Here is a 20,254-nt window from a genome sequence, read left to right on the forward strand (position 1 = left end):
ACATCTGCATCTTTTAAATATTGTTCTACCTCTTGTGTGGTGTTAAACAAATAGACATTCTCGGCCTGTGTGATTTTAAGTTTTGCAGGGTAAATTATAGTAGCTTGATATCCCTGTTGAATTAATTTGGTGCAGATGGGAGCAAGCAACTTTCTTTTAGCTGTTGTTTCGGCCGAGAAGTCCTGGAAAAGGAGAATTTTAGATTCCCCAAGCGTAATGGGCTGGTTTCTTCGGTAAGATTGCATCAGTGTGACCTTGTCTTGGAAATTTAATAATTTCGCTATTACCGGTCTGGGTCTATGGTTGCCTTTATTGTCCGCTCGGGGTCTGCCCATTCTATGTGCCCTTTCAACAAGAATTGGGGGGTGGTTAGGGGGAATTTTAAGGAGTTGAGGTAGTGATTCAGAAATAAAAGAATTTAGATCCTCATAGGCTTTATCCTCAGGGATCCCTATTAAGCGGATATTGTTCCTACGGGAACGATTCTCGAGGTCTTCAAGTTTGGCTTGCATAGCAGTGATGGAAAGGTTAATGGAGTCTAGATTGGTATTGTGGAGAGTGGTGAGATCTTCAAGATCTGACACTCTCTGTTCAATTTCATTAATTCTATTAGCAAACTGTTTGACTTCCTGAGATAGGAGTGTGATGTCCTGTCTGATCTCCAATTTAAGTGTATCAAAGTTAGGGGCCAGAGCTTCTGCTATTTTGGTAACCAGAGCTTGCATGTCAAATGGCTCAGTCTGTAGGGGTGCCATAGCATTTGTTTCGTGAGTTTCAGGCAATATGCCTGAGGTATTCTTTGCTTTCCTGTCTCTTTGCCTTGCGGCCATGGCAGGCGAGAGAGTCTTAAGGTGAGAGTGAAGAAATTTGTCCATGTAGTGAATAAAGAAGGGGAGAACTTATTTGATTGGGGGGGTTCTCCCAGTGCACCAGTGGGGGAATAAAAAGTGGGGAGGGGGGGAGTGAAGGGTTGTGAGGGAGGTGCGGGCCAGGGATTGTGTCTTATTATCCCAGTGAAGGGAAAAAACAAAAAAAAATAATTAATAGGTTTAAATAAAAAGAAGGCAGAAAAAAAAACACACAAAAAGAAAAAAAAAAAAAAAAAAAAAAAAAAAAAAAAAAAGAAAGAAAAAGGTCCAGAGAAAAAAGTGATTTAAGACTCGCTCACCAAGCCATGTATATCAGAATTGAGGCAATTCAAGAGAGAGTCCTTCGACTAAGCAAGATGATTACCTGCTATTTTACCTGCTGTTGTACTGATTAGTGGCTTAATTTATCACAGGTCAGAGAATATACCCCGACGTATTCAACAAGTCATATGTGGGTTGAAAATAGCAGTAAGAAAGAGGTATAAGGAGAAAAAAAAAAGAGAGCAAAAATAGTTTCACTAAACAATACAAAGCATATACGTCTCCCCGAATTATCTCCGAACAATTATGGAGCTGTGTAATATCAAATACTAAGTACCCCTGAGTCAAGACTCACTAAGCTTAGCTATATTCTTTTAAATAAGAGTAGGTTTCTACGTCTTGAATGATTTAATCTCTATATACACAAATGCGCAGCTTTTTACTTCATAAAATATGATGCAGCTCTAGATTATTCTTTGAGTAATTTATATAAATGTTTTACCCTTTTAAGTCAAGATAGCTTTTGTGATTTTCAACAGGGTCCCTTCAGATAATATCAAAGGTATACTTTGTTATTCTCGACATTTTTGTAAATATTCAATTTCAAAGGTCTAGTAATAGTTTCGGGAGAGTTAAAGGACTACTAAGGGGTAAATACTGATAATTATCTGTAAAGTTGATTAAGCTTTGACTAGAAAAAAAGGAAAAAAAATTTTTTTTTAAAGACTCACATATTCTATGTAACTTGGGCCTACTTATGCAATTCTTAAATTTATACTAGTAAGAGGAATACTGTAGGCAGGCTGTAGAAAAGATAGCTATGTTAACTGTATTAAAATTAATAGCCGCTAGTTATCATTGCGTATAAAAGCAGATTTTAAATTTAACAGATTTGGAGTGGGGTATCCCCAGGACTTTGTGCTTAGTAAGTCAGCACTAAACAGGGACCCGGGTCAAAGTAGCAAAAACCAAATTCTGAGATCAGCTATGTTACAGTTTTAAATAGCCCAGGTGGAGATAGTTTTTCCAATTGTTTATTTTCCCTCTCCTACCCTTTCCCTCTGTATTACGTTCTGAGTGGCTCTAGATGGGATTTTGTGAGCTTGAGCAGAGTATTCACACAACATACATTGTATCAATCATGATTTACAAATTTTATAATTAGGTACATTGAGTCTTATTGCGTTGCACAGATTATCTCTGAACATATAAGTGCAATGTTCATCTGAACTTCCCTTAAATCGACCGAAGGCGATCTATGAGTTCAATGCTTTTGAGAGCCGTTCTGTTAGTACCTGAAGAGACTTTTTATTTCCAGCAAAGCCCAGAGCATAGGGGGAGTAATAAATGGTGATCCTTAAAAAAGTCTTACTGGGTGCCCCTATTTAGATGTGACATGTCCAGTTTCCATTCTAGCCTCCAATTCTATTCGCTTCCACTTCCCCCCTCCACTAAATACTGTAGTATAATGTGACTGCAGGGGGTATCTTAGCCATGTGGTGAACAAAACACTCACCCCTTTGTGTGCTAGCCAGCCGTCCACTTACACTGCTGTCAACCTTTGTTCAGTATTTCTCCGCCGCTCGTCGCTCCAGCAACCCGGGCTGCCACTACAAACAACTCCCCCCGCGCAGCACCGGTGGGAGGGGAGGAAGTAGTGCTGCACCGGATACCGGCTCCAAATGAAGGACCCGCTCCTGAACCGAAACCCCGCTCCAGGGCTGGGGCCGGCTCCCTCCCACGCAGCACCGGTGGGGGAGGGAAGAAGGAGAGGGCGAAGGTCGATCAGCCTCTCGGCGGAGAAAGCAAGAGGTAATAGCGAGTGGAGTTTGAGGTGCAGTATCGGGTCCGGCGTTCAATTGGCAAGGTCCGTTGAAGTACCGGGAGAGGGGAAGATTTTAATTTGTATGAGTTGTGCAGGTTTCGTATGAAAGGCTGAAAGGCTAGAGAGGTCCCAGACCATAAGGGGAAACAATACCGATGCTGTGTAAGTTTGGTACAGATACAAGAGGCCAACAGATACAGCCAAATACAAAAGTCCAGGAAACTGGGTTGCAGGGGCCAGTAGGATGACAAGCCGCTGTACAGGGTGCTGGGTCAGATCTTTTTTGCTTTCCTGAGAGAGTGGCCCTTAACCTTAGGGCCAGGCGCGGGGAATCCACCGCCAGGCGTCTGTAGAATTGGAGCTGTAGCTTGAGCCGCACCTGAGCAGCGCACCTGTGCAGGCACACCTGTGTGGCTCAAGGAAAAACGACACAGGTATTGTGTAAGTCTGATGCAGATACAAGAGGCAAATGGGTATAGCCAGATACAAAAGTCCAGGTAACTGGGTTGCAGGGGCCAGTGGGATGACAGGCCACTGTATAGGGTTCCGGATCAGGTCTTTTTTGATTTTCCTAAGAGACTAGCCCTTAACCTTAGGGCCGGGCGCGAAGAATCCACCGCCAGCGTCTGTGGGATTGGAGCTGTAGCTTGAGCCGCACCTGAGCAGCGCACCTGTGCAGGCACACCTGTGTGGCTCCACCTCCACCGGAAGCCTCCAGAACATGTGATCTAGGACATGCCTCAGCGCAGCAATTTTAAACAACTTTCTAATTTACTTTTATTATCAATTTTTCTTTGCTTGCTGGGTATCTTTTTTTTTTTTAAAGCAGGGACGTAAGCTTAGGAGCAGGCTCATTTTTGGAGCACTATATGGCAGCAGTTTTGCAAGAATGTTATCCATTTGCAAGAGCACTAGAGGGCAGCACTATTTCCTGCCCTATAGTGCGCAGAGATGCTACCTAGGTATCTCTTCAACACAGAAAATCATGGTAACAAAGCAGATTTTATAACAGAAGTAAATTTGAAACTTTTTTTTTTGTAAATGATTTGTTCTGTGGTCTCTGTCTGAATCACAAAAGAAAATGTTTGAGTTGCACATTCCTTTAATGTATCACTAATATTGCTTACACTTCTATAGATGCTATATGCAGGAGTAGAAATGCAGCAGACAGGACCAGAAAACCCCAGTAAAGACAGTGTCCCCTATTGCTGGGTGAGGGTATAGGGCTAATATATTATCAGCAGCACTGGATTCAGTCACTCATGTGATATTTGTATTGTAAAACATCATTGGGTTAAATGTTTTTATTTCTATATAAATGTATTTTACACTGTAAGGATGTTAGGAAAGTGTATGTGCCTTGGGTGTGTTGTAGATTTCTCTGGCATACAATAATGGGTTAATAGTATTGCTGCACTATAAGCCCAGGGTGTACAGGTTCCTCATGGGCTGTACCACGACACTTTTTACATATGTAAATGCCATATCATGTTTATTTCACAACAACTTTACTTACACAATTATATAAACGTGTTGTATATATTTGTTATATGTACAATGTTATATATATGTGACAATAGCACAAATAAACAGCCATATTACTAAACAGCCACTAGAGGGAGCAAGAGGCACATACACGGCATCACTGCAGTAAAAGTCAATCACACGCGTGACTCCGCCTCTTTTTTTGATTGCGGAGCTGTTGCTCGTAACATCCGCTGCAATGCATGCTGGGAGTCATGACGTTTTATTCCTGCGTCTGGGTAAAGATGTTGCTGCTGTGCATGCGAGAAGTCGTGTTTTCAAGTCACTCTGTTTTGTTATAAATGCGTGTTGGGAAGAGGGGTCTTTTTATTTATTATGTTTAGGTGTCGTTTATGCGACTGACGCTACTGCAAGGCATGCTGGGACTTATATCTCTTTACTGTGCTCTCCCTATTTCATTGTAACACGTGAGCTCTCTCATCTGCGTAACTAACCAGGTCAGTAAACCAGCCAGACTAATGTGTGTATGTATGTTATGTGTGTGTGTGTATATATATATATATATATATATATATATATATATATATAATGTGTTTGTAGTCTGTCATGTATGTTGTGTAACTGTGTGTGTGTATATATATATATATATATATATATATGTGTGTGTGAAATCTGTCTTTGTGTTTAATCTGTCTGTGTAGCCTGTGTGTCTGTATAATATGTATCTGTATGTAAAGTACTAGGGAGAAACTCTTTTTGTATGAGACAGATGGAACCTCTCTATAGTGTATATATCTGTGCATAAGGTACTAGGGAGGGACTGTGTGTCTATATATAATATGTATTTGTATGTAAAGTACTAGGGAGGCACTCCTAGTATGAAACAGATGGAACCTCTCTGTAGTATATATCTATAAATAAGGTACTAGGGATGGACTGTGTGTGTATGAGCAGAGGTAACTTCTCTGATATTTTATGTATCTGTAAAGAAGGCACAGGGAGAGACTGTGTGAGACAGTGGGAATCTCTCTGTAATGTTAAATATCTGTATAAAAGGTGCAGTGGGGAGGATTGTGTTTGTGTTAAAAGTTTACAAATACTGTGCTGGTGTGTTCTTTTAAATTACAGAGCCTCTCTATAGTGTTGCTCTATAACAATGCCCAACAAATCTGTTTATAAGATAGCAGCCAGACTGGTATTTGTATATGGAGATTAACCCCAAAACAGTGGCTCCCTGGCTCCTGGTTTTGTCGAGCCCTGCTCTATAATATGGGGATGTACTAAAAGGAATGACAAGGGTGAATGACAAAATGGAATGCCCATAGACTTTAATGGGATGTAAAATTAAGTGTTGAAGCAACACAACTGAGACATTTCAACTAGATATTTAGCAGATATGTTCCCCAGGTACAGTAGCATATTCTGAAAGTGAGATTACATCAGATTATAGCTGCTTTCTATGGAATGACAAAATGGAATGCCCATAGACTATAATGGGATTACATTTAAAAGTGCTATAGCAACAAAAATACGAGACATATGAACTAGATATTTACCAGATATGTTTCCCAGGTACAGTAGCATATTCTGAAATTGAGATTACGTCAGATTATAGCTGCTTTCTATGGAATGACAAGGGTGAATGACATAATGGAATGCCCATAGACTATAATAGGAGTATATTTAGTGCTATAGAAACACAAATATGAGACATATCAAATAGATATTTACCAGATATGTTCCACAGGTACAGTAGCATGATCTGAAAATTAGATTATGTGAGATTATAGCTGCTTTCTATGGAATGACAAGGGTGAATAACAAGATGTAATCCCATTATAGTCCACGGGCATTCTATTTAAAAGTGCTATAGAAACTAAAATATGAGACATATCAAATAGATATTTACCAGATATGTTCCACAGGTACAGTAGCATATTCTGAAAGTGAGATTACGTCAGATTATAGCTGCTTTCTATGGAATGACAAGGGTGAATGACAAAATGGAATGCCCATAGACTATAATGGGATTTAATTTAAAACTGCTATAGCAACAAAAATACGAGACATATCAACTAGATATTTACCAGATATGTTCCCCAGGTACAGTAGCATATTCTGAAAATGAAATTGAGATTATAGCTGCTTTCTATGGAATGACAAGGGTGAATGACAAAATGGAATGCCCATAGACTATAATGGGATTACATTTAAAAGTGCTATAGCAACAAAAATACGAGATATATGAACTAGATATTTACCAGATATGTTCCACATGTACAGTAGCATATTCTGAAAGTGAGATTACTTCAGATTATAGCTGTTTTCTATGGAATGACAAGCGTGAATGACATAATGGAATGCCCATAGACTTTAATGGGATGTAAAATTAAAAGTGTTGAAGCAACAAAACTATGATACATATCAAATAGATATTTACCAGATATGTTCCCCAGATACAGTAGCATATTCTGAAAATTAGATTATGTGAGATTATAGCTTCTTTCTATGGAATGACAAGAGTGAATGACAAAATGGAATGCCCATAGACTATAATGGGATTACATTTAAAAGTGCTATAGAAACTAAACTATGAGACATATCAAATAGATATTTACCAGATATGTTCCCCAGGTACAGTAGCATATTCTGCAAATGAGATTATGTGATATTATAGCTGCTTTCTATGGAATGAGAAGGGTGAATGACAAAATGGAATGCCCATAGACTATAATGGGATTACATTTAAAAGTGCTATAGCAACAAAAATACGAGACATATGAACTAGATATTTATCAGATATGTTTCCCAGGTACAGTAGCATATTCTGAAATTGAGATTACGTCAGATTATAGCTGCTTTCTATGGAATGACAAGGGTGAATGACATAATGGAATGCCCATAGACTATAATAGGAGTATATTTAGTGCTATAGAAACACAAATATGAGACATATCAAATAGATATTTACCAGATATGTTCCACAGGTACAGTAGCATGATCTGAAAATTAGATTATGTGAGATTATAGCTGCTTTCTATGGAATGACAAGGGTGAATAACAAGATGTAATCCCATTATAGTCCACGGGCATTCTATTTAAAAGTGCTATAGAAACTAAAATATGAGACATATCAAATAGATATTTACCAGATATGTTCCACAGGTACAGTAGCATATTCTGAAAGTGAGATTACGTCAGATTATAGCTGCTTTCTATGGAATGACAAGAGTGAATGACAAAATAGAATGCCCATAGACTATAATGGGATTACATTTAAAAGTGCTATAGCAACAAAAATACGAGATATATGAACTAGATATTTACCAGATATGTTCCACATGTACAGTAGCATATTCTGAAAGTGAGATTACTTCAGATTATAGCTGTTTTCTATTATAGACTATAATCGGATTACATTTAAAAGTGCTATAGAAACTAAACTATGAGACATATCAAATAGATATTTACCAGATATGTTCCCCAGGTACAGTATCATATTCTGAAAGTGAGATTATAGCTGCTTTCTATGGAATGACAAGGGTGAATGACAAAATGGAATGCCCATAGACTATAATGGGATTACATTTAAAAGTGCTATAGCAACAAAAATATCAGACATATCAAATAGATATTTACCAGATATGTTCCCCAGGTACAGTAGCATATTCTGAAAATGAGATTATTTGAGATTATAGCCGTTTTCTATGGAATGAGAAGGGTGAATGACAAAATGGAATGCCCATAGACTTTAATAGGATTACATTTAAAAGTGCTAAACCAACAAAACTATGAGACATATCAAGTACATATTTACGAGATATGTTCCCCAGGTACAGTAGCATATTCTGCAAATGAGATTATGTGATATTATAGCTGCTTTCTATGGAATGAGAAGGGTGAATGACAAAATGGAATGCCCATAGACTATAATGGGATTAAATTTAAAAGTGCTATAGCAACAAAAATACGAGACATATGAACTAGATATTTACCAGATATGTTCCCCATGTACAGTATCATATTCTGAAAGTGAGATTACTTCAGATTATAGCTGTTTTCTATGGAATGACAAGGGTGAATGACATAATGGAAGTGTTGAAGCAACAAAACTATGATACATATCAAATAGATATTTACCAGATATGTTCCCCAGGTACAGTGTCATATTCTGAAAATTAGATTATGTGAGATTATAGCTGCTTTCTATGGAATGACAAGGGTGAATGACAAAATGGAATGCCCATAGACTATAATGGGTTTACATTTAAAAGTGCAATAGAAACTAAAATATGAGACATATCAAATAGATATTTACCAGATATATTCCCCAGGTACAGTAGCATATTCTGAAAGTGAGATTACGTGAGATTATAGCTGCTTTCTATGGAATGACAAGGGTGAATGACATAATGGAATGCCCATAGACTATAATGGGGTTACATTTCAAAGTGCTATAGAAACTTAAATATGAGACATATCAAATAGATATTTACCAGATATGTTCCCCAGGTACAGTATCATATTCTGAAAGTGATATTATAGCTGCTTTCTATGGAATGAGAAGGGTGAATGACAAAATGGAATGCCCATAGACTATAATGGGATTACATTTAAAAGTGCTATAGCAACAAAAATATCAGACATATCAAATAGATATTTACCAGATATGTTCCCCAGGTACAGTAGCATATTCTGAAAATTAGATTATTTGAGATTATAGCCGTTTTCTATGGAATGACAAGGGTGAATGACAAAATGGAATGCCCATAGACTTTAATAGGATTACATTTAAAAGTGCTAAACCAACAAAACTATGAGACATATCAAGTACATATTTACGAGATATGTTCCCCAGGTACAGTAGCATATTCTGCAAATGAGATTATGTGATATTATAGCTGCTTTCTATGGAATGACAAGGGTGAATGACATAATGGAATGCCCATAGACTATAATGGGGTTACATTTCAAAGTGCTATAGAAACTTAAATATGAGACATATCAAATAGATATTTACCAGATATGTTCCTCAGGTACAGTAGCATATTCTGAAAGTGATATTACGTCAGATTATAGCGGCTTTCTACGGAATGACAAAGGTGAATGACAAGATAGAATGCCCATAGACTATAATGGGAATACATTTAAAAGTGCTATAGCAACAACAATATGATACATATCAAATAGATATTTACCAGATATGTTCCCCAGGTACAGTAGCATATTATGAAAGTGAAATTATGTGAGATTATAGCTGCTTTGTATGGAATGACAAAATGGAATGCCCATAGACTTTAAAGGGTTTTAAATTTAAAAGTGTTATAGCAACAAAACTATGAAACACATCAAGTAGACTTTTACCAAATATCTTTACCAGGTAAAGTAGAATAATCTAATAGTAAGATGATGTCGTATTGTTGCTGCTTTGTATGGATTCATAAGAGTGAATGACAAAATAGGATGCCCAACATAAGTGACTGATGGTGGCTGTCATTGCCTGAGGCACGCAGAAATTGCATTTTGTTCCCGCTGAAATGAGAGACATATGCTGCCAAATGAGGTATTTTTGCTGTCATTAAGGGCTTAAAGGGGCAGTCTACTACTGAATTTGTATTGTTTAAAAAGATCGATACAGTACTCCATTTATTACCCATTCCCCAGTTTTGCATAACCGACACTTTTATATTATTAAACATCTTATCTCTTTGATTACCTTGTATCTAAGCTTCTGCAGGCTTCCCCCTTATTTAAATTATTTTGACAGACTTGAATTTTAGCTAATCAGTGCTGACTCATAAATAACTCCACGGGAGTTATCTATATGGCACACATGAACTAGCAGTATGTAACTGTGAAAAACTGTCAATGTGCACTAAAATAAGAGGACCCTTCAAGGGCTTAGAAATTAGCATATGTGCCTACCTACTTTTAGCTTTAAACAAAGAATAACAAGAGAACAAAGCGAATTTGATAAAAGTGAATTGGAAAGTTGTTTAAAGAGACAGTCAAGTCCAAAATAAACCTTCATGATTTCAGAGATTGGAATATGTTCACTACTGGTGAGGTATCCCAATCAAAGTGCAGATTACTCCCCTGGAACGCTTTGCTAACTGCCACAGAAGGCCTATAGATACGTCATGTCTTCACTATACTCCCCTTGAATGCCCAGCTAACTCCCTAATACCGTCTACACCTACGTCATGACTTCGCTATACTCCCCTGGATTGCCCGGCTAACTCCTGCAGACCGCCTACACCTACTGCATGTCTTCCCTAAACTCAACTGGAATGCCCAGCTAACTCCCACAGAACACGTAAATCTACATAATGCAATCTACCTCACTAAGAAATTATACAAAAAAACCTCACTATTATAACTTATACTATCTTATACTAGCTGCTGGTGACATCTCCCCTAATCCTGGTCCCCAGCAACTTCCTAGCTGTGCACATCCATGTGTACCCTTCCATAGACTCAGAAAACAAAACTCTGGTTACCTTACTCACATTTTTCTTGTATCTAAAGCCACTAACCCCTTCACTTTTGCACTCTGGAACTCTCGCTCTGTTTGCAACAAGCTCACTTCTATCCATGACCTCTTTATCTCCCGCTCCCTCAATCTTCTGGCTTTAACAGAAACCTGGCTCTCTCCCCTATACACAGCATCCACTGCTGCTCTGTAACATTGATAGATATATATTTGTCCACAGCACTGTATCTTTCAAATTACTTTATTCTCTGTACATAACAAGTATACAAACAGCTTATATCTATCATTGGAATTGGGGGGACTCGGCAGGACCCTGTCTTCACGTGCACTACACTCCTGAGTTGCTGTACTAACCATTGTGTATGCTGCTCTGTAACATGGGGGTCTCCACTTCAGCCACACTCCTAGGTCTGGTAATAGACAAGGAGGTAGTGTAGGTATTTTACTTTCTCCTCTTTGCACCTTTCAACAAATTCAACCAATTTCTTCCCTCACATTTTCCTCATTCGAAACCCACATGATTTGCTTATTCTCTCTATACGTGTTGCAGTCATATACCGACCCCCTGGCTACTCAACTCAATTTCTAGAGCACTTGGCTGCCTGGTTACCTTATTTCCTCAGACTCCCCTGCCCTCATTCTTTTTTGTCACAATGGACTGACTCTCCCACTCATAAAGGTGGTCACTCCCTTGACTGACCACCATCTCCTCACTTGCAATATCACCTCCCTCCCTACAACTCTCCCTCCGTCTACTCCTCACACCAAACTTCACAGAAGCATTATGTCTTAGATCAGCAACAGTCTGTTAATTCCCTCAAACCTCTCCTCTCATCCATCTCCTCCTTTTCATGCCCTGATCAATCTATCTGCCACTATAATTCCACCCTTACATCGGTCCTTGACAATCTCTCTTACCATAGCTGGAAATCACACACTCATCCTCAGCCCTGGCATACTCCTTTGACACGGTACCTATGCAGATGTTCCCATACTGCTAAGCGGCACTGGAGAAAATCTCAGAGTTCAGCTCACTACAAGTTCATCTTGAACTCCTACTATTCTGCCATTAATCTCTATAAGCAACATTACTTCTCTACTCTTATCTTTACTTTCTTCAAACCCAAAATGTCTGTTCTCCACATTCAATACTCTTCTCCGCCCACCCCCACCTCCTAATACAACTTCTTTGTCAGCTCAAGATTTTACCAGCTACTTCAATAGCAAATCAACTCCATTAGAAACTAAATCAGCTCTCAACATACTTACATTCTCTCACCTCCTCAAATGCTTGCCATCAACCACAACCCACATAGCCATAAATGTAGCTCTTTCTCCCCTGTAACTGAGGAAGAAGTCTCTGCACTTAAACTGTGCTCTCACCTCACTACCTGTCCCCTTGACCCTATCCCCTCACAGCTACTCTGCTCCCTCTCTTCCACCCTTACCCCTATACTAACACACATTTTCAACCTCTCACTCGGTATATTTACCTCATCTCTGAAACATGCACTGGTCACACCTCTCCTCAGAAAACCTCTCGATCCAACCTCCCCATCCAACTAATGCCCTATTTCCCTACTCCATCTTTTCTCAAAGCTTCTCGAAAAGCTAGTATATGCACACCTATCCCATTTCCTTACATTAAACTCCCTCCTTGACCCACTGCAATCTGGATTTCGTCCCCATCACTCCACAGAGCAATCACACAATTGTTACAGCAATCGTTAAGGTTACCATCGACCTATTTACTGCAAAATCAAAAGGCCACTTCTCTTTGCTTATCATCCTTGATCTGTCCGCAGCTTTTGTCCACCCTCTTTTGCTCCAAACCCTCCAATCCTTCAGCATTTGTGACACAGCCCTCTCGTAGTTCTCTTCCTACCTGTCTAACCGTAACTTTATTGTCGCCTTCTCTGGGGCTTCCTCTGCCCTGTTACCACTTTCTGTTGGTGTACTGCAAGGCTCCGTCCTCGGTCCCCTTCTCTTCTCAATCTACACGTTATCATTAGGTTCCCTAAGTCCCACGTGTTCCAATATCATTTGTATGCCGACGACACCCAAATCTACTTCTCTGCACCAGACCTATCTCTTTCCTTGCTAACCCGATGTCCTCTCACTACCTCAAACTAAATCTCTCCAAAACTGGGGTCCTTATTTTCACCCCTTCTTCCAAAATCTCCACCCCTAATCTCTCTAACTGTCGACGGCTCCATCATTACCCCTACCCTGCATGCCTGCTGTCTTGTGGTCGCACTTGACTCCTATCTTTCTTTCACTACTCAGATTCAGTCATTGGCTAAATCCTGCCACCCCAACCTTAAAAACATCTCTAAAATTAGACATTTCCTTACACAAGACACAACTAAGATTTTAATCCACTCTCTCATCCTTTCCCGCCTCGACTACTGCAATTCTGTTCTCTCTGGTCTCCCTATCTGCCGCCTAACTCTTTTTGAAATCCATAATAAATGCCTCAGCCAGGCTCATCTTCCTTACACATCGCTCTTCATCTACTTCACCTCTCTGCCAATACCATCACTGACTTCCTCTTGCCTCCAGGATTAAACACAAAATTCTCACTATGACATACAAAGCTATCAACTGCACTGCTCCCCCCTATATCTCGGATCTGGTCTCCAAATACTCTCCCTCCGTCCCCTTCGCTCTGCTCACAACCTCCTACTCTCTCTTGTAACCTTCTCAAATTCCCATTTACAGGACTTCTCCAGACTGGCTCCTATCTTGTGGAACTCTCTGCCTTGCTCCACAAGACTCTCCCCTAGTTTTGAAAGCTTCCAGAGCTCCCTAAAGACTCTACTGTTCAGGGATGCATACAACCTACGCTAACCTTTCTTTATACCAGTTCCTCTCCTCCATTGCTATCCCCTGAACTCCCTTAGCATGTAAGCCTAAGAGTCCAGCTGTTTGTTGATCACCTTCTCAAGAGATGACTACAACAGTGCAACTCTTGGCAGGGCCCTCTACCCATTTGATCCCTATAATTGTTTTGTTGTAGTCCGTCTTTGTTAATAGCGCTGCGGAATCTGTTGGCGCTCTACAAATAACGGATAATAATAATAGCTATGTAATGTGTGTCATAGTATTGCTGCTATAGCATTTGAAACATTACATCCTATTAAAGACTAGGGGCATTCCATGTAGTCATTCACACTTGTCATTTCATAGAAAGCCGCAGTAATCTCACGTTATCTCACTTTCAGAATATGCTACCGTATCTGGGGAACATATCTGGTAAATATCTAGATTTCTTACTATATCACTTTGAACTTTACATCCCATTAAAGTATATAGGCATTCCATTTTCTCATTAACCCTTGTCATTCCATATAAAGCAGCTATAATCTCACATATTCTCACTTTCAGAATATGATACTGTACCTGGGGAACATATCTGGTAAATATTTTTTAGATATGTCTCAGGTTTGTTGCTATAGCACTTTTAAATTTAATCCCATTAAAGTCTAGGGGCATTCCATTTTGTCATTAACCCTTGTCATTCCATAGAAAACAGCTATTACCTTGTGTAATCTCACTTTCAGAATATGCTACGGTACCTGGGGAACATATCTCTGACATATGTACTTGATATGTCTCATAGTTTTGTTGTTATAGCACTATTAAATGTATTCCCATTATAGTCTATGGGCATTCCATTTTGTCATTCACCCTTGTCATTCCATAGAAAACAGCTATAATCTGAAGTAATCTCCCTTTTAGAATGTGTTACTGTACCTGGGGAACATATCTGGTAAATATCTATTTGCTATGTCTCATATTTTAGTTTCTATAGCACTTTTAAATGTAATCCCATTAAAGTCTATGGGCATTCCATTTTGTCATTCACCCTTGTCATTCCATAGAAAACAGCTATAATCTGAAGTAATCTCCCTTTTAGAATATGTTACTGTACCTGGGGAACATATCTGGTAAATATCTATTTGCTATGTCTCATATTTTAGTTTCTATAGCACTTTTAAATGTAATCCCATTATAGTCTATGTGCATTCTATCTTGTCATTCACCCTTGTCATTCCATAGATACCAGCTATAATCTCACATAATCTAATTTTCAGAATATGCTACTGTACCTGTGGAACATATCTGGTAAATATCTAGTTGATATGTCTGATATTTTTGTTGCTATAGCACTTTTAAATGTAATCCCGTTATAGTCTATGCGCATTCCATTTTGTCATTCACTCTTGTCAATCCATAGAAAGCAGCTATAATTTGATGTAATCTCACTTTCAGAATATGTTCCTGTACCTGGGGAACATATCTGGTAAATATCTAGTTGCTATGTCTGATAATTCTTTTTTTTTTTATAGCTCTTTTAAATGTAATCCCATTATAGTCTATGGGCATTCCATTTTGTCATTCACCCTTGTCATTCCATAGAAAGCAGCTATAATCTCACTTTCAGAATATGATACTGTACCTGGGGAACATATCTGGTAAATATATATTTGATATTTCTCATTTCTTTTTTTATAGCTTTTTTTAAATGTATTCCCATTATAGTCTATGGGCATTCCATTTTGTCATTCACCCTTGTCATTCCATAGAAAGCAGCTATAATCTCAAATAATCTAATTTTCAGATCATGCTACTGTACCTGTGGAACATACAGTGGGGAAAAAAAGTATTTAGTCAGCCACCAATTGTGCAAGTTCTCCCACTTAAGAAGATGAGAGAGGCCTGTAATTTTCATCACAGGTATACCTCAACTATGAGAGACAAAATGTGGTAACAAATCCAGACAATCACATTGTCTGATTTGGAAAGAATTTTTTTTTTTTTAAATTATGGTGGAAAATAAGTATTTGGTCACCTATAAACAAGCAAGATTTCTGGCTCTCACAGACCTGTATCTTCTTCTTTAATTGAAATGATTTTTATTGATTTTATAAACATAATAGAAAAACATAGATATACATTAAAGGTGAATATCAGTAATTACACATATTTCGCTGACAAGTGCTGTGGTAGCCTTTTACATATAACTCGTAACCTTTTTACAGCAAGTGGAATTTATCACTTTTGAGAATATCTCACCTTTCAAATTATGGTATAATAAACAATACAACATAACCTTAATACAAAACCCCTCTCCCACCCTCCCCCCAGGTGTTTCCAAACCTTATACGTATCTTTCCTTTATCTAATGAAACGTAATGTCCAGTTATTGCTATGGAAGTCAATGTTAGTGGATTCGTCTCATACTTCGAGGAACCAAATATCTGACCATAGTGGGACCTTTCTATTTCCTTCCGTGCTACCTCACTATACCTCTCTCTTTTACTCATTTCTCTCCTGGTTGGGGTGTGGTCTAGCATAGCCTTTCATGATCCAGTAGAACCATATTTTTTGAAACTGTTCATTATTCCCCTGTGTCCATGCTGTTAGTTCTGACATTAGGTAGGTATCGTTTATCTTATCTAGTACTTCTGTCCACCCTGGAGCCCCTACCTTCCAATGTCTAGCAATGCATATACGAAGGCAGGTACATAAGGTCTTAATAAAAGTATTAATCGCTGAATTTAGAGGACGTACCCTCTCGTGTAAAAGTGCTTGGGTTATTGTCAACTCAATCCTTTCATCTAATGTGTCGCTAAGGAGGTTCGATAATTTCTCCCATAATGGCCGTACTATGGAACAGTCCCACCACATGTGTCTATACGTGCCCCTCACTCCACACCCCCTGTAACAGAGAGCACTATTTAGGGAGGGAATGTGAGCTGTCCGTTCTGGGGTCAGGTACCATCTAAAGGCTACCTTCAAGCAATTTTCTTTCATGTCTGCACTAAGCAGACCCTTCCCTGTTTCTGAGAAAATCTTTTCCCAAGTTTCCTTTTCCCTTACTTCTCCTACATCTCTCTCCCATCTCTCCATATTGGGACCCTTAAGAGTGTCTTTCTTTCCTTGCAATGTTATGTAAATCTGAGATATTACATGTTTCCCCCTAGATTGTGTGGTGCATAATCTTTCTAGTAAGGTCAAGGGTTGGCTTGTTCTACCCGCCATATATTGAGAAATAGTTGACGAGATCTGTAGGTAGAGAAACCAGTTTAAAACGTTTGGCTGAATCTTGTCTCTGATCTGGTTAAAAGTGAGTGTTGCTGATTTATCTAGGAAATCCGCTACCCTATATAACCCTTTATTTCCCCATTTTCCCACCACTTTTCTTAGTTCCTTAGGTAGCAAAAACTTTAAAGGTAATAATACTGACTGAGGACTCAACAAGCCCATCTGTTTAGCCATCCTATGCCAGGTGCAAAGTGTCTCATGTGTCACTGGTGATCTGTATGTGAGTTTTTTTGTCTTCCACAAAGGGTCCCATAAAATATCCGCTGGATTCTCGTTGCCCTCAATAGCCGCCTCTATCTTTGGCCAAATGACTCCCTGAAAGTTTTTCCCCAGGATGACCGACTGTGCCAATCTAGACGCGTGATAATAGTCCACTAGATTCGGAACTCCCACCCCCCCATCTGTCTATGTTGTTTCAACAACTGTGATGCAATGCAAGGTTTACCATCTCCCCTCAGGAACCGAAATAGATCAGACTGTAAGGCATTTAAATCCGTCACGGGGACCCCAATCGGCAGAGCTCTAAAGAGGTATAAAATCCTAGGGAGGACATTCATTTTTATAGCCGACAGTCTCCCATACCATGAGAACCTACTCTTCTTCCAGTTATTTAGATCCTTCCTAATGGTTTTATAAATAGGAGTATAATTTAACCCATATAAATCTGAGAGAGTGCTATTTATCTTAACCCCCAAGTAGGTTATGTGGGTTTTTGCCCATGTCAAATTAAAATTTAGTTCTACTGTTTTTAGTGTATGAGAGGGGAGACAAATCGGCAAGGCTTCGCATTTATCCAGGTTAATCTTATAGCCTGAGATCTCTGCGAATTTCCCTAAAATAGCATACAGGTTAGGTAAGGAAATTAAAGGCTTCGTCAGCGTCAATAAAACGTCGTCCGCAAATAGTGTTAATTTGTATTCGTCGTTTGCTAACTGTACCCCCGATACATCTACTGATTGCCTTATAAGCGCTGCAAGTGGTTCAATACAAATCGCAAATAGAAGTGGTGAGAGTGGGCAGCCCTGACGAGTACCATTCAAAATATCTATGGACCTAGATATGTATCCTGCAGCCCCCACTACCGCCGTTGGTCTTGAATATATGGTTGTGAGTGCCTTTATAAAGGCTCCCTTAAATCCCATTGTGTCTAAAACTCTAAACATAAAAGGCCAATCTACCCTGTCGAACGCTTTTTCCGCGTCAAGTGCTAGTAGCAGCGATGGTGTTTTAGTCTGTACAAGGTAGTCTACTAGAGTCAGTGTCCTCCTAACGTTATCTGGGGCCTCCCTTTCCATAATAAAGCCTACTTGGTCTTTGTGGATGAGTGATGGTAGAATCAATTTAAGTCTGTTAGCCATAATTTTTGTAAAGATTTTGAGATCTGTGTTAATCAGGGAAATGGGCCTATAGTTCTGACAATATTTCGAATTTTTTCCTACTTTGGGTATCACCACAATCTTGGCTTGTAACATATCCCTGGGTAATTCCCGTCCCGCCAATATGCCATTACAAAAAGTCAATAAATGGGGTAATAATTCTGTCTTAAATAATTTATAATATTCTCCTGTTAATCCGTCTGGGCCCGGCGCTTTATCCGTTTTAAGGTCCTTGATTACTGATAGTATTTCTACGGTCGTGATGTCTGCATTTAATCCTGTCAAGTCTGTGTCCTGTATCGTCGGTAGATTAGCTTGCTCTAGAAAATCTTGTGTTTGCCGACTGAGGTCCCCCCCATCTACCTTTTTCCCATCATAGAGACCTTCATAATACTGAGCGAAAGTCTCGGTTATTTCCTGAGGGTTTGATGTGGAATTTCCATCCTGTTTGTGGATAGAGGGTATGGCAAAGAACTTGGTTCTTTCCCTCAGTTTATATGCCAGATATTTATCTGGCTTATTTGCGTATACATAATAGTGTGCCCTAAGCCTCATAGCTGCGCGCATAGAGTTATCATTTAAAATTGTAGACAATTCTTTCCGTTTGGACTGGAGGGACTTATAAACCCCTGAGGATAGTGTGCGTCTATGGTCTAGCTCAAGTGTCTCAACCTCCCTCTGCAGTGTGGTCACTATGTGTGTTGATTGTTTTACCACTATCGACTTCTCTTTGATAAATAGACCTCTCATCACAGGTTTATGTGCGGCCCAGACCGTTAACGGGTTATCCGTGGACCCCTCATTTAACTGCCAATATTCCCTCAATGCTATTTTTATCTTCTCCTGTATGCCTGGGTTTTTAAGGAGCGCTGGGTTAAATGTCCATGATCTGGGTCTTAAAAAATTTAGAATTCCCGCTAGCTCTAAGATTACTAATGTATGATCTGACCATACACACGGTTGCGTGCTCGAGGTCACTAAATTAGGGATCATTATTTGACTCACAAAAATATAATCTAAGGTGGAATATGAGTTGTGTGCCGGTGAATAGTATGTGTAGTCATGATTAGAATATCCTAACGCCTCCCAAGAGTCTATCAGGTTGTGTGCCCCCATCGATTCCCTAATCGATTTGACAACTGCATTATGGCGGTGTTGTTTACTTGTCTGCCCTCTAGCTCCATTCCCCCTTAAAATCCCCCGCAAAGATAATTCTATCCTGTGACCATTGGGTAAGGTGTTGTGAAATTTTCTCAAAAAAGGCATTCTGGGTTTCATTGGGTGCATACACATTACAAAGTGTGACTTTAGTATTTTGAATTGAGCCTCTTAATATCACAAACCTGCCCTCGCTATCCCTTATCTCGCTATCGAGTATAAAGTCCAAAGATTTATGTATTAGGATTGTCACCCCCCTTTTTTTTGAGTCGGTTGTTGAATGAAAGTGATGGGGGAACTGTCGCGACCAGTATTTAGGGATCGTCTGGGACACGAAGTGAGTTTCCTGGAGAAAAATTATGTTTGCATTTACCTTCAGGTAGTGTGTCATTGCCGTCCGTCTCTTATTGTCTGTATTCAACCCCCTAACGTTATGGGAGACTAGTCTAATATTATGTGTCATCCATATTCCCCCTCTCCCTTCCTCTCATGTAGTTGTGTTAAGCCTATCTCAGCTATTCTGTTAGAGTTAATAAAAATCTCCTTTCCCACATCAAACCAAAGTACCTGATACCCTCTAGTACCTCGAGATCTCCTCCCATTCTTACTTCCAAATCTATAAGGAAACACCTGGTTAAAAAAACAAAAAATTAAATAACAAAAAACATTGAACATG

General features: G+C 39.2%; 1 protein-coding gene across 2 annotated transcripts in view; it reads left to right on the forward strand.

The window, feature by feature from the left end:
• The first annotated feature begins 4,723 nt into the window (after positions 1 to 4,723).
• LOC128666768 (oocyte zinc finger protein XlCOF6.1-like) overlaps positions 4,724 to 20,254 on the forward strand; it is a 127,241-nt gene continuing 111,710 nt past the window's right edge. For both annotated transcript variants that reach the window (XM_053721552.1, XM_053721553.1), the window contains exon 1: positions 4,724 to 4,937. The gene's annotated coding sequence lies outside the window, so the exon portion shown is untranslated. The remainder of the gene's footprint in view (positions 4,938 to 20,254) is intronic.

This window comes from Bombina bombina, chromosome 7, assembly GCF_027579735.1.
Source record: "Bombina bombina isolate aBomBom1 chromosome 7, aBomBom1.pri, whole genome shotgun sequence".
NCBI lineage: Eukaryota > Metazoa > Chordata > Amphibia > Anura > Bombinatoridae > Bombina > Bombina bombina.